The sequence below is a fragment of the Chiroxiphia lanceolata genome, chromosome 4, assembly GCF_009829145.1.
Source record: "Chiroxiphia lanceolata isolate bChiLan1 chromosome 4, bChiLan1.pri, whole genome shotgun sequence".
In the NCBI taxonomy this organism is placed as follows: domain Eukaryota; kingdom Metazoa; phylum Chordata; class Aves; order Passeriformes; family Pipridae; genus Chiroxiphia; species Chiroxiphia lanceolata.
Window position 1 is genome coordinate 29,516,100 of NC_045640.1, and position 12,721 is coordinate 29,528,820.

A 12,721-nucleotide genomic window follows, 5' to 3' on the forward strand; every position below is an offset into this window, starting at 1 on the left:
TTTGTACATCTTTATAGTCAATCTACTCTTCACTCAATCATCGTCATACATATGTAAATTTGTCTTTGTTGGTTATGTTTTTTTCCCCCCAATCATAAATAATAGATATACCAAACATTGCTTTCCTCACTGCTTTTTCTCCTACTGTTCATACAGGAGAAACCATGGTAAAACACGTTCTTTGAGAAGTCAGAATCCTGAACTATTAGGCTGTAGTTACTTTGCATGTCCATGTAATGTGCAGGAGAAAACATGATTATGGTGGGACTTGTTGATCTTAGAGGTCTTTTCCAACCTAAAGGATTCTATGATTGTATGATTAATTGGAAATTATGCTGCTAAACCCTCCTGTTCTGACTGATTTACCTGATTAGCCTGCACACAATTTTCAAGGTTGGTCTTTCGGTTTCAGTTTAGATAATTACATTGACAAAGATTGTTAAAACTGCTATGGTGCAGTTTCCCTATTACAGAGAAGTTAGGAGACTTGTGTTTACATGCATTCAAATTCTGATTGAATGAAATGTAAATCTCAAAACTTGCAACTACTATTTCAAGTTATAATTTACCTTTGCCAATAGTATGAGAAAATAACATATCTCAGTCTAGTGAAGTTACAGGCATTTCTTGTGGGCATTTTTACATTATTTCATTGGTGTACCTCCGCTGATCTTTTTATTGCTCTGAAAGAGCAACAAGAACCCCCGAAAAGACTCTGAGTGAAATATAGCCAATGGGATTTGACTTTGGAAATACTTGCACAGTATTTAGTGAAAAAATGCCAGTGTGCTGAGGATTCATTACGTGTTGTAAGTTGCCTTTCCTCCAGTCCACAAAGGCCAACCCTATGGCTTCATTTGAGAAAACAATGATGAGTTCAGGCCCTGAAATAACCTGTGGTAATGTGTTTTATTCTACAAAGACATCCTAGTGAAAAATCTACTAGTTTTTTTCCCCCTGCATCTTTGTCTTTTGAAATCTTTTAAAGAATTGTAAAGAACTTGTCACTTAACAATTTGGAAGTGCATCAAATATGTCCATTTTTCATACAGAGTAAACTCTTGCCAGGAAAATTTAATAAAGTAATTTGCTGAAGCAGAAGAATATTGGTAATGTTGGATGCACTCAGCATATCTAGCCAGCATACAATACTGGCAGCTAGGTTTTTTTCTAGGTAAAAAGAGAATTTTAGATGTAAATGTCTAAGTGATTCTTATGTGCCTATATTTTAAAAAAACCCCAACATCTAGGATATCATCACCTGGCAATTAGAAAGAAACTGATTCCTACAGTATCTTACAAGACATCTTAGAAGATTTTTTGTTTGCATTCTCAGTATTCCAGATTTTCCTCTGCCATGGCAAAACAGTGTTATAGCATTTTCCTGTCAAATAGAATTCTATAGCAAATGCCTTATCATCAGATAATATTAATTCATAAGAACCAAAGGCTTTTTCTGAAAGAGGCTGGTTTTTGCTGAGTTGTTTTCTCGACTTAATTTTCAGTTTCTTTACAATAGTGCTTTTTGAAAAGTGTCTTCGTTTTAACTAGAGTGAAAAATGGTGGAGATTCAGAAGGTCTAATGAAATTTTCAGTTTAAAATTTTGACTGAACCAATCCAATTACCTATTTAGGAAACTAGGAAAAAGAGGAAAGAGGGAGGGATTTCTAAAATTTCTTCCCCTTACTATCAGATTTTTTATCCCATTGTAGTTTGAGGTTTCATTTTTGCATCAAAAATACCTTTACGACTGGTTTGAGGTTTCCAGATGATCTGACAGATCTAGCTATGGAGCTTGCTAGCCACCAAAACTGTCAAGGGAACCATTGCTGGTTTTCTGTTGTAGTCATTATTCTTGCATCTGTAAAGTGGTGAGCTGATGGAGGAATAGCATATATGAATGTTTTGCATGAAAGCTTGTTGTGCTGGTCCAGTAGAATTGTAGCAGCTGGGACATGGAAAGGCCATGAACAATGAAGAGGCATAAGTTTAGATATACTGGATTTTCAAAACTAATGTAAGGTCCAGATCTTCAGATGATACTAATGAACAGCTATGATGACTTCCTTGGAACTGTGTTGGCACTTTATGATGGTCTCAAAGGATAATGGTATTTTAAAATCCCATCACTGTTGTGAGAAATAGCTGGTAAACAGCTTTTTCTGCCCTAAAATTAGTTTAGTAAGAAAGCTGCATCAGAACTGAGATCAGGATTTCAAATAATACTGGAGTATGTCAGTATACTTATATGGGTGGAATTGGAAATCAAGATTAAGAAATTATATCACTATACATTAATTATGTTTGCAAAATATGTATTTGTTTTCCTACCACATGTCTGTGTTAGAAACCTATGCCACAAAGAGCACAAATGGTGATTTTATATTTTCCCTCTTGTGCAGGGATGTGTAAAGCACAGACTAGAAGTCAAGTGTTGTAAATTAGACTTAGCTGATATAATAGCAAATGAATGTGCTGTATCCAGAATTTACTTACATGTAGTAACCTGTGTATTCATAATGCACATTTTCATATAGGTATTTGTTTTAAAAACTGTGGCAATCCAACTGTTTTCTTACCAATTTGACCCGTGGTCTTTCAGGTAATTTGATGCATTTTTTTTCCCAGATGGTGCTCTATCAAATAAGTTTTGATATTATTACTGGAAGTTCTCATCCATTCAGGTACATTTAATTTTCATTGTGTAATTTGTCTACATAATCATAAGATGCTTTAGATTGTAATCCTTTACATGCTAGGACAGCTAGCCACCAAGTAAAAATGTTTTCTAAGGCAGGAAGATATAAAAGGTGCCCAATCAAGCAACAGGAAGAGAAGTGGTCTTAGAGAAAGCCTCCTGAGAGAAGCTGCCAAGCCTCTGTTTTCTTAGACTTTGTTCTCTTCTGTTTTGTTGGACTGTAGGTACAACGGATTTATATGTATATGCAAAATTAAATTGTGTCAGATTAATTCTCACAAAAGCCTTATCTTAGCATTTTACCATTTTAATCTTCACCTGTTTTAGGTTGGATGATAACTTGGTGAAATGCTTAGTACTTTGGAAGGTTAGTGGCTTAAGAGCTAACTTGGTTATATCCAGACTGTTAAAGTCTTTCTTTCCAGTGATGAAATAACCTTGATATATTTAAATAACCTTTAAAGGGTTTGTCAAATTGCCAACTTTATTTGTTCAGCAAGTAGTTGGATTGCTATGGAAGCATACTGTGCTTTCAGAAAAGGCTGATTCAGAAAAGACATAATTTCTCATTCCTTCAATTGCTGGGCTATGGTGAGCACAGTGAGGTGAGCACTTGTTTGAGCAGCTGCTGCCAATAATATGCTTGTCTGAATGCTGTGCTAGCTGCTGGAAGTTCTGTAATCATATTACCGCAGTATGTACTTCTCTTTGGAGGTGAGGAGGCTGTGAAGCTTTAAACCTTGCATCAGTTAGTATTCTATTTGCTGTTACAAACAGACTTTGGCGAGGCTGAATTTGTTGTTTAGAAAGCAAAACGTGGCATGATATTTTCACTACATCCTTTCAGATCTGAAATAGATTCAGAAATGGGTCTCAGTTGTATAGGCATTGTCTGCACAAGAGAAGTTCAGAGTTGCCTGTTGCATTGCTCAAACTGTGACTAATCCATTATAAGGTGTTTACATCTGACTATTGCCTACTTCACTGTTCTGAAACTATAACACATTTTTTGACTGAGGACTTTTGCCTAACACTCTTCTTGGGAGACAAACTGTGCAAAGTCCTCTGGAGTAGGGTTTGAATCCTTTCCAGCCTCAGGAGACCTAGTCTCATTTATGCTCTTTCGGAGTTCTTGTTCAGTCCCCTGAAGGCCAGTGTAGAAGTAAATTGAAGTAACTTCTCAGCAACAGCTGCTTTGCTCTCTAAGGACTGGAAAAATCTCAAAAGAAAAAGAATTTCCAGTCTGATAATAGTCCTGGATCTGTCTGTGGATTTTTCATTGTCAAGTTCGTTTTCCTAATGGCAATTGCATAAAGCTTAATTGACTTGTTCAGTGGAAAAAACAAACCATGGAGAAACCACACAGTGGATTCATATTCTCTCTCTTATTACAGAAGTAGTTATCGTTTATGTGACAGCAAACAGTCCAGGTACAATTTTATGCTAAAGTACCTTGTGCTGCATTTAAGGTGGGTGGCTCTGCTCTGCTGTGCTATGCACACAATATCCTGTCACAGATACCAGAAATCAAAGGCCTGTGAGGTTAATTGCAAACTGTGATACATTTAGAGTAAGAAAAAGAATTGCTGTTTCAGATTCGTGTTGTTTCATAGGTTTGTGAGAGGAGAGGAGGTGGCTGAACTGCTTGCATTCAGTACAAATTATTTTGTAGTTGTGTCAGTAGAAACAGGAGCTGTATTAAGGGCTGTAGTAGCTCACCTGCAATGCTCGGCCTTCAAATGGTCTTAGCACTCTGTAGAGGGTTTCTGTGGCTGGGTTTTGGTAATGGGGGTGGGGGCGGTACAGGGGTAGCTTCTGTTAGAAGCTGCCAGAAGCTTCCCCTGTTCCATGGAGCCAATGCCAGCCGGTTCCTGGACGGACTTCCTGCTGCTGGCCAAGGCCGAGCCAATTAGGAGTGATAGTAACGCCTCTGTGATAACATATTTAAGAACAGAAGGTTGTTGCGCAGAAAGAATTCCAGCCAGGGAAGAGCGGAGTGAGAACATGGAACAAGGTAGACACCGAGGTCAGTGCAGAAGGAGGGGCAGGAGGTGCTCCAGGCACCAGAGCTGAGGCCCCTGCGGCCCGTGGTGCAGATCATGGTGGAGCAGCTGTGCCCCTGCAGCCCATGGAGGACCATCGGGGTGCAGAGACCCACCTGCAGCCCATGGAGGAGCCCATGCTGGAGCAAGTGGATGCATGAAGGAGACTGTGACCCCTGTGGGAGGCCCAGGATGGAGCAGGGTCCTGCTGGAGACCTGCAACCCATGGAGAGGGAAGCCCACACTGGAGCAGATTTTTCCCGAGTAGGACTTGCAGCCCCTGTGGGGGACCCATGTCAGTACAGCTCATTCATGAAGGACTGCACCCCATGGAGGAGTGACCCACGGGACAGCAGTTTGGGAAAAACTGCTGCCTGAGGGATGGACTCACACTGGGTCCATCAAGGACTATCTCCTGTGGGAGGGACCCCACGGGAGCAGGGGAAGGACTCCTCTCTCTGAGCAGCAGCAGAAACAAAAGCTGACCGCAACCCCCATTCCCTGTCCCCCTGCACCGCTGGAGGAGGAAGAACATGGAAGGAAGGAGGGGTGAGGGGAAGGTGTTTTTAAGACTGTTTTATTTCTCACTCTTTGCCTCTTATCCTGTTAGTAATAAATTTAAGTACTATCCCCACTTTGAGTCTGTTTTGCCCATGAAGGGAATCAGTAAGTGACCTCTCCCAGCTATCTCAACTCATGAATCCTTAGCTGGTTTTTTTCTCTCTCCTCTGTCCAGTTCCAGAGGGAGAGTGAGAAAGAGGCTTTAGTGGGTACCTGATGTGCAGCCAGAGTCAACCCACTACCCACTCAGATAAGAAAATTTTATCTGGGGAAATCTTACCTGAAGGAAGCAGGTTTAGCGAGGTGAAATTACTATGACTTTTCTTAATTTGTGGATCCAGATTCTCTCACTAAATTAAACTCTTCTTTAAGACCATAGCTATGTCTGTTCTCTTCATACCCCCCCCCCCCCCCCCGCACATATTCCTTAGGTAATTAAGACCAAGAGAAGTCAGGGGATGAAGTTTTTATGTATCTTTGGGAACAGTGTCGTTACAGATGCCTGATTATGCAAAACAGAAAAGAAGATTTTTCCACTGTGCAAATGCCAATTAGCTTTTTCAGTGACTCCATGTAGGAGTTCAGCATGATTTCCATATTTTGAAAATAAGAATTGCTGAGAGATTAGAACAACATGGATTGCAAAAAATCAGGTATCATGTTCTAAAAATTGTTGTCTTCACAGTTTTGAGTTAACAGAACATATCAGAAATGGTGTTATAAGAGCGTTTCGTTGAAGAAAATAGAATTGCAAATACAATTCTTTTTTTCCTCACTCAGAAAACTTGCTCATTTTTCAGTTTTGTTGTGATCAAAATATTTTTCTTCAGGAGGTGTCAGATGGAATTAAACTAATCGCCAGTGCTATAAATTTCACTTAATTTCGTGTCCACTGCATCTCAAATTAAATCCACCTAGCATTTATTACCATTCATTTGCAAAAACTGCTACATTCATAATTTATGTTTCCCGAAGTGTAGCCAGTGAAAGAAAGTGTGAAATGCTTCAGTGCTGATGTGAAAACATGAAATGAACTCAGAATTTCTGGCATAGATTGAATTTAAATATAACTCAGCATGATTGAAAATCTTCTCAGTGTCCTAGATTTGCACTTCAGGTTTCGGTTTATACTAAGCATGACTAAGTGTTGTTAGCTGCATGAATAATGCATTTTCTTCAGCTCAGCCCATTCCCTTCACATGTTTATTCATTTATGCTGTTTAAATGAACCAAAATGGTCAGTATTCGCTCCTGTTCTGACAAGCTGGAGGAGAGATCAGTTTCCTCAGGCTTAGAGCAACCACAGAACTACTTACCCAGAGACCATCTTTTTAAATGATCATTTATCTTTAGTTGTCATCTACATTCAATGACAGAAGCCCCCTTTCACACTTCTATATCATTATCTCGAATAAAATTCTTGTAAATTTATATGTATTTTTTGTAATATATTTCTGGTGTCAGGAATACTAATTGTAGAAATGAGAAGTAGCTTTACAACAGAACCCAAATGCACCCAGTGTTTGGGACCTGAGAATGTATTTTTCCCTCAGACACATGATATCACAATCAATCTACACCTTTTCAGAGCTCAGGGAGTCTATGAATAAGGAATTAGGTAAACAGAAGGAGGAAATAGGGCTGAATTTGTCAGGTTTCACGTTAGAAGAGCTGCACAGTTCTGTCCTTGTCAGTTTACAAAAATGAATTTGGCAGAAAAGCAACTCTGTAGAGACTAATATTGTCTCATTCTAGATGAATAGAGACCAATTTTGTCACTTTGGCAATTTATGTTTCATCATTCTCTAATTTAAATATCACAAACTAGTTTTTATATTATGTCAGTTATTCAAACTTGTATGGATCCATAATATCCAGATAATTAGTATATTTCTTGTATATAATGAGATTTAGTAACATCTGTTAAGGTAACACATTATTATTGTACTCGAAGCATGAATTTAGTCTGCAAAAGGAGCTTTTCAAAGATAATAGTGATAGGTATGTGCCACACAGCCATCAGCTTCTGTATGGCTTTTTCCTCAGTTTCGTGCCCTCATTAATATATTTTCCTTGTCACAGTGCTTGTGGTGTTTGTTATACATTAGGTACTGAGAAGGGCAGATAACATGCACATAGTCACACAATGAAGCCTGTGATACCAATGAACTTAATTTGTACTTCTTGAATCCAGGATATTGTCTGGATGCTACAGTCCCACCCATCTTTTTTATATAGTTGTGTCTTTGAAAACTACATTTAAATAAAGACTTACTGGCTACTGGAGTTATTCAAATGAAAAAGATGAGTAGAATCTGCTTCTCACTAAGTCTTATCCTCTATTCCCACTTTCTGTAACCAATAGCCACAAAGATTATTTCTTTAAAAAGAAGAATCAAGAATTCAAGTTGTCTTATGTTTATTTGTGGTCCTGGGTAGAATTTTAATTTTCTGTTATGGCAAATATAGCAACTTTGCAAAATTTTGCCACTGTGAAGTGAGATAAACCTAGGTTTTAAAATTTAACCCAGAATGAAAATGTGAATAATTCTATTTGTTTCTGAAGCAGAATTTCTTTGAAATTACTCAAGTAACTTTTGATGAGACAATTTTTCTAAAGAGAAATTCCTGGTTGTCTTATCTCTCCATCTTTCTGAGATTCATGTAACATTCTTTAATCATGTCTAGAAACAACAGCTATTCCATATTTATGAAATAGTAAGGTTCCATGAACCAGTAAGACAATGAGAGATGTGAGCTATTGGGAACTGTTACTGCCTATCAGTTTAGTAAGACTTTCTCAGAAATCAATAGATTTTTTACCAATGCAGAATATAGATTTTCTTTCAACCCAGTACAAATAGAAGTACCAGAAAAAAATTGGATTTAATATGCAAAATAAAATAACACAATGATCATTAAGGCTTGTGTATAATCCAATGAAATGACCTTAAGGAATGATAGATCCACTATCTCGAATCCCATACAAATTTTCCCATTTTTCATGTCTTAGCTCTCTTGTGGCAGTCAGCTTAGACTTTAGAACACTTTACTGCTGCTTGTCCTAGATCTTTTCAGAGATAATCCAAAAGGGCCAGAGTGTTGGGTTTGTGTGGCCAGGTTTTGGTAGCGGGTCAGGGCTACACAGGTGGCTTCTATGAGAAGCTGCCAGAAGCTTCTCCATGTCTGACAGAGCCAATGCCAGTTGGCTCCAAGATGGACCCACTGCTGGCCAAGGCTGAGCCCATCAGAAATGGTAGTAATGCCTCTGGGATAACATATTTGAGAAGGAAAAAAAGTTATTACAGAGAAGTAATTGTAGCCAGAGAAGAGAGGACTGAGAACATGTGAAACAGCTCTGCAGCACCAAGGTCAGTGCAGAAGAAGGGGCAGGAGGTGCTCCAGATGCCGGAGCTGAGTTTCCTCTGCAGCCTGTGGTGAAGACCGTGGTGAAGCAGGCTGTCCCCCTGCATACCATGGAGGTCTGTGAGTGTGCAGAGAGCCACCTGCAGCCCAGGCAAGAGACCCATGCCTTCTTGAAGGACTGCACCCCATGGAAAGGGACCCATGCTGGAGCAGTTTGTGAACAGCTGCAGCCCATGGGAAGGAATCATGCTGGAGAAGTTCTTGGAGGACTGTCCTCCCTCTGAGGGAACCCACACTGGAGCAGGGGAAGGACTCCTCTCCTTGAGCAGAAAGCAGTGGCAGAAACAACATGTGATGAACTGACCATAACCCTCATTCCCTGTCTCCCTGAACAGTTGCGGGGGAAGAGATAGAGAACCTGAAATAAAGTTAAGCCTGTAGGAGTGGGGGCAGGGGGAAGGTTATTTTTTAGGATTTTGTTTTAATTCTCATTATCCTACTCTGATTTTGATTGATAATAAATTCAATTATTTTCCCTAAGTGGGGTTTTTTTTTGCCCATGACAGAGTGATCTCTCCCTGTCCTTATCTCAACTCACAAGACTTTTGTTATATTTTTTCACCCCTGTCCAGTTGAGGAGGGAAGTGATACAGCAGCTTTGTGCACCTGGCATCCAACCAGAATCAAATCATCACAGCCAATTAGACTAGTGTGGCAGCATGACTCAGGACCCTGCACTTTGGAAATAACTCACCTAAACTCAGTGCCTTTCAGTACAAGAAGAGCCACTGAGTGACAGTTGCTTCTGGTTGCTCTTAGCAAAGGTTGGATCCAAAGCAAATGTTTTTAGAAAAGTCTACTTCACTAAACTGCCTACATAAACTTTGCTCTTTGTTAGTCTCATTAGCAGTCTCAGATGTCGGAAAATTCCTTTGCTCCTTCCTCCACACAAGTGCTGCCTTTTCATCAGTGTTGGCACACTGCATAGAGTGGGGAGAGATGCAGATGTCTGAGATAACTGGCAGTATAATAAATGGGAATTAACTGACACTAAAGTAGGAATGCTGGACAAGGAAATCCATGAAAATAAAGGAAGACTGGCCTTCATGAAATGGTAACAATATGAAAATGCAACTTCTTTTCAGCAAAATTGTTCTCATGACTATTTCCTTTGACGGAAACTTACTGGAATGGAATTTATTTCTGGTAAATGAGATGCACAACTATCCTGTTCCTTAGGCATGTAGCCTTGCCAGTGCTTTTAAGGCCAAGTTCCCCAGCTCTCCAAATTTATTAGTCACGTGAACATCTTTAGTTTTTTTATGAAAGCACCCACCTGGTATTTCTTCAAGTGTATCTAGTCTTTAAGGTGCTTTCTAGGGCCTGTATACGTGTGGTACTGATGATCTGCCTCATAAGTAACTCTACCTAGAATGCCAAGTCTTCTAGCACCTATCTCAGTGGTTCCACACAGCATAGCTGAAAACATCATTGCATGCACCATTACCCACTGGATTCTTCTTTGGTACTGGGAAAGAACAGGAGGATGCAGCAGTGATATGCAGCAAGGAAAGAGGCTGTGACTGTGTGCTTTGTATGTGATTATTTTTAACTGTGTATGCAGACTGTAATGTGTAAATATAAGAACTCAAGCATGGCAGTAGCAGATGCAGCTATGTCTTAGCAATATTTAAGTATGCAGTACTTAAGGGAGAACAAATGAGATAACTGTGAGATAAGTATTGAGTAACAATGGAAATGGCAGTAGATAGCTGTAACAAACATTAGCAGCATTAGTTTGAACCATAAGCAGCACAGTGGTATGGTTATAGCAGCAAATCCCCGAGTTGTCCCAATCCATTAAGGTCCTCAGTGCTTCTCTCTTGGCCCTCAAGGCCCACACTCCTGGCACCTGGTATGAGAGGGTCTAGGTGGCTGTTTATCAGTGTAAACATTGATTCTTAGATGCTGGGATCTTCAACACTGATCCTCTTCTGCTGATCCTACCTTGGTAGTCTTTAAGTTGTCTTTTTATACCTTCAAGGTTCTGTGGCCTAGGACCTTCTGTACTTCTCAGTATGTACTTCTCTACATTCTCAGAGAGATTATTCGTAGCTTCTGTTGAGTCAGTTCAATCTAAAGACACTTGGTCACTGTGTCCTCTGGTCACCATGTCCTTATCCTACAGCTGTTTCCCAGCAGTGACAATTCTTCTGCCCTCATGCCACAGCTGCCTTACCTGCACTGTTATTGCAATATTTCCCTGTATTTTATTAATGGCCTGCAATCAGAAATTTGTTAAATTGATTTATTTTAGTTCATAATTTCCTATACTGAGGTCTCGCATTTGTGACTAGCCATTTGGTTAGTCCTTATCTTGCCACAATGACAAATATGTTTGTACAGGGTTAGGAAAGCTACATCAAAGCCAATCTTGATTTACTAGTTCCCTGTACTTTGCTATGATGATTAGCAGCATTATACTGAGACCTCTCTTGGCTCAGAGAGGCCTGACTTGGCTTGGTTATCCTTAGCTCCCTGACATGTACCCAAGACCCATTTGTTGTTTTCAACTGTATGAAATACTCCTCTGCAGGTGAGAAACTTCCTATTTGTCTTTGTTGAACTCCATGAGGTCCTGCCAGACCCTTTCTCCAACCTGCCATGATACCTCTGGAAAGCAGCCACCTCTTCCAGCATATTTACTCATTTTCTCCTCATTTTCTCTTTCCAAACTACTGCTTTGCTTTTTTGCCCTTTGTCCATTTTCTACATTTTTGTAGAGTATGAGACCTAAGTAATAGAGGGTCATTCAGTGCCAGTTGGTCTTTATGGCAGGGAAGAGTCAAGGGTATCTTTAGTTTACTGATATAGTCATATCCCCCAGTTCTGAGGAGAAAGAACAGCACACCGAAATAGTGTTCAGAGCTACAGTACTAGACATTAATGTGTCCTCTGGAAAAGCATGTGTGTGGTGTTGGATGTCACCTTCATCATCGGAGCTGTGACTGCTGAGGCTGTGCTCCTGTCTTTGATGCTGGAATGTTGGCATGCCCATACGTGTCCTGGGAAGATTGCTTTGGAAGCACTTGGACAAGGAGCTTCTCTATCGTATGTACTTGCAGTGACTACTGAGGGTGTGGGAAATAATGAGAGTATTACTTTCTGTGATTACAACTGGAATTGTGTCTTCTTGCTGGTCTTGGTACATTTAGGTATATGGTTTGGCTTGAAGGCTTTGATGTTTGAAAGCCCAGACAGGGTGTACCCTGGTGGTATATTACTTCACACAGCTCCACAGTGATGGCAGTGAATTTACCGACACAAAGCTGCTTGTGCCACGGATTCAGATGAGAGATGTAATAAGATTTCCTGGCATCAAACTGACCCATTTCTGGAACAAAATGGATATGTAAAAATGAATGTTCTATGACACAAGAACTACTGCCAGCTCATCGCTCAGCACCATGTGGTGACCTGTGCATTGAGATATTAATGGCCCAATAGTGGTTATTCTTCAGCTCGTAGATAATAATTCCCCCTCCACCAGCCCTGCTGTGAGTGCTGGTGATTTGCCATCTGAGCCACTCTGCTGTGGCTTTGGGAGTGAGTAGCCTTGGCCTATGCAAGGCTGGAGCTAGGACTGATCATAATAGATATGACAGTCCAGGTGCCAGAGCATCCTCCACGGCCCTGCAGGGGCAGCTGCTTAGTACCACCAGTCAGACCACCACCATTCCATATAAAGGAGCCTCATTTTATTCACTCACAGGAAATTAATATTGTAGTAAGATCACTAAATTTTATTATTTTATTAATTAATAGTATGTGATTAATTATTACTAATTATAAAGGATTAATTTTGTGTGGTTATTATTACATCATTACAGCCCACATACATAATATGTATATGGCATATAAATTATTTTAAGATTATGAAACCTTGAAAATCTTATTATTTTAAAATAAAATAATTGTAGGTTTGGTAATCAAGGAAAAATGGGAATTTCTGGCTCATTGCAGTGAATAAAAATAGTTTAGAAATGACACTAC

General features: G+C 39.8%; 1 protein-coding gene across 5 annotated transcripts in view; it reads left to right on the forward strand.

Moving 5' to 3' along the window:
* TRMT9B (tRNA methyltransferase 9B (putative)) overlaps positions 1-12,721 on the forward strand; it is a 119,909-nt gene that overhangs the window by 51,933 nt on the left and 55,255 nt on the right. For all 5 annotated transcript variants that reach the window (XM_032686970.1, XM_032686969.1, XM_032686972.1 and 2 more), the window contains one exon: positions 2,630-2,685. The gene's annotated coding sequence lies outside the window, so the exon portion shown is untranslated. The remainder of the gene's footprint in view (positions 1-2,629; positions 2,686-12,721) is intronic.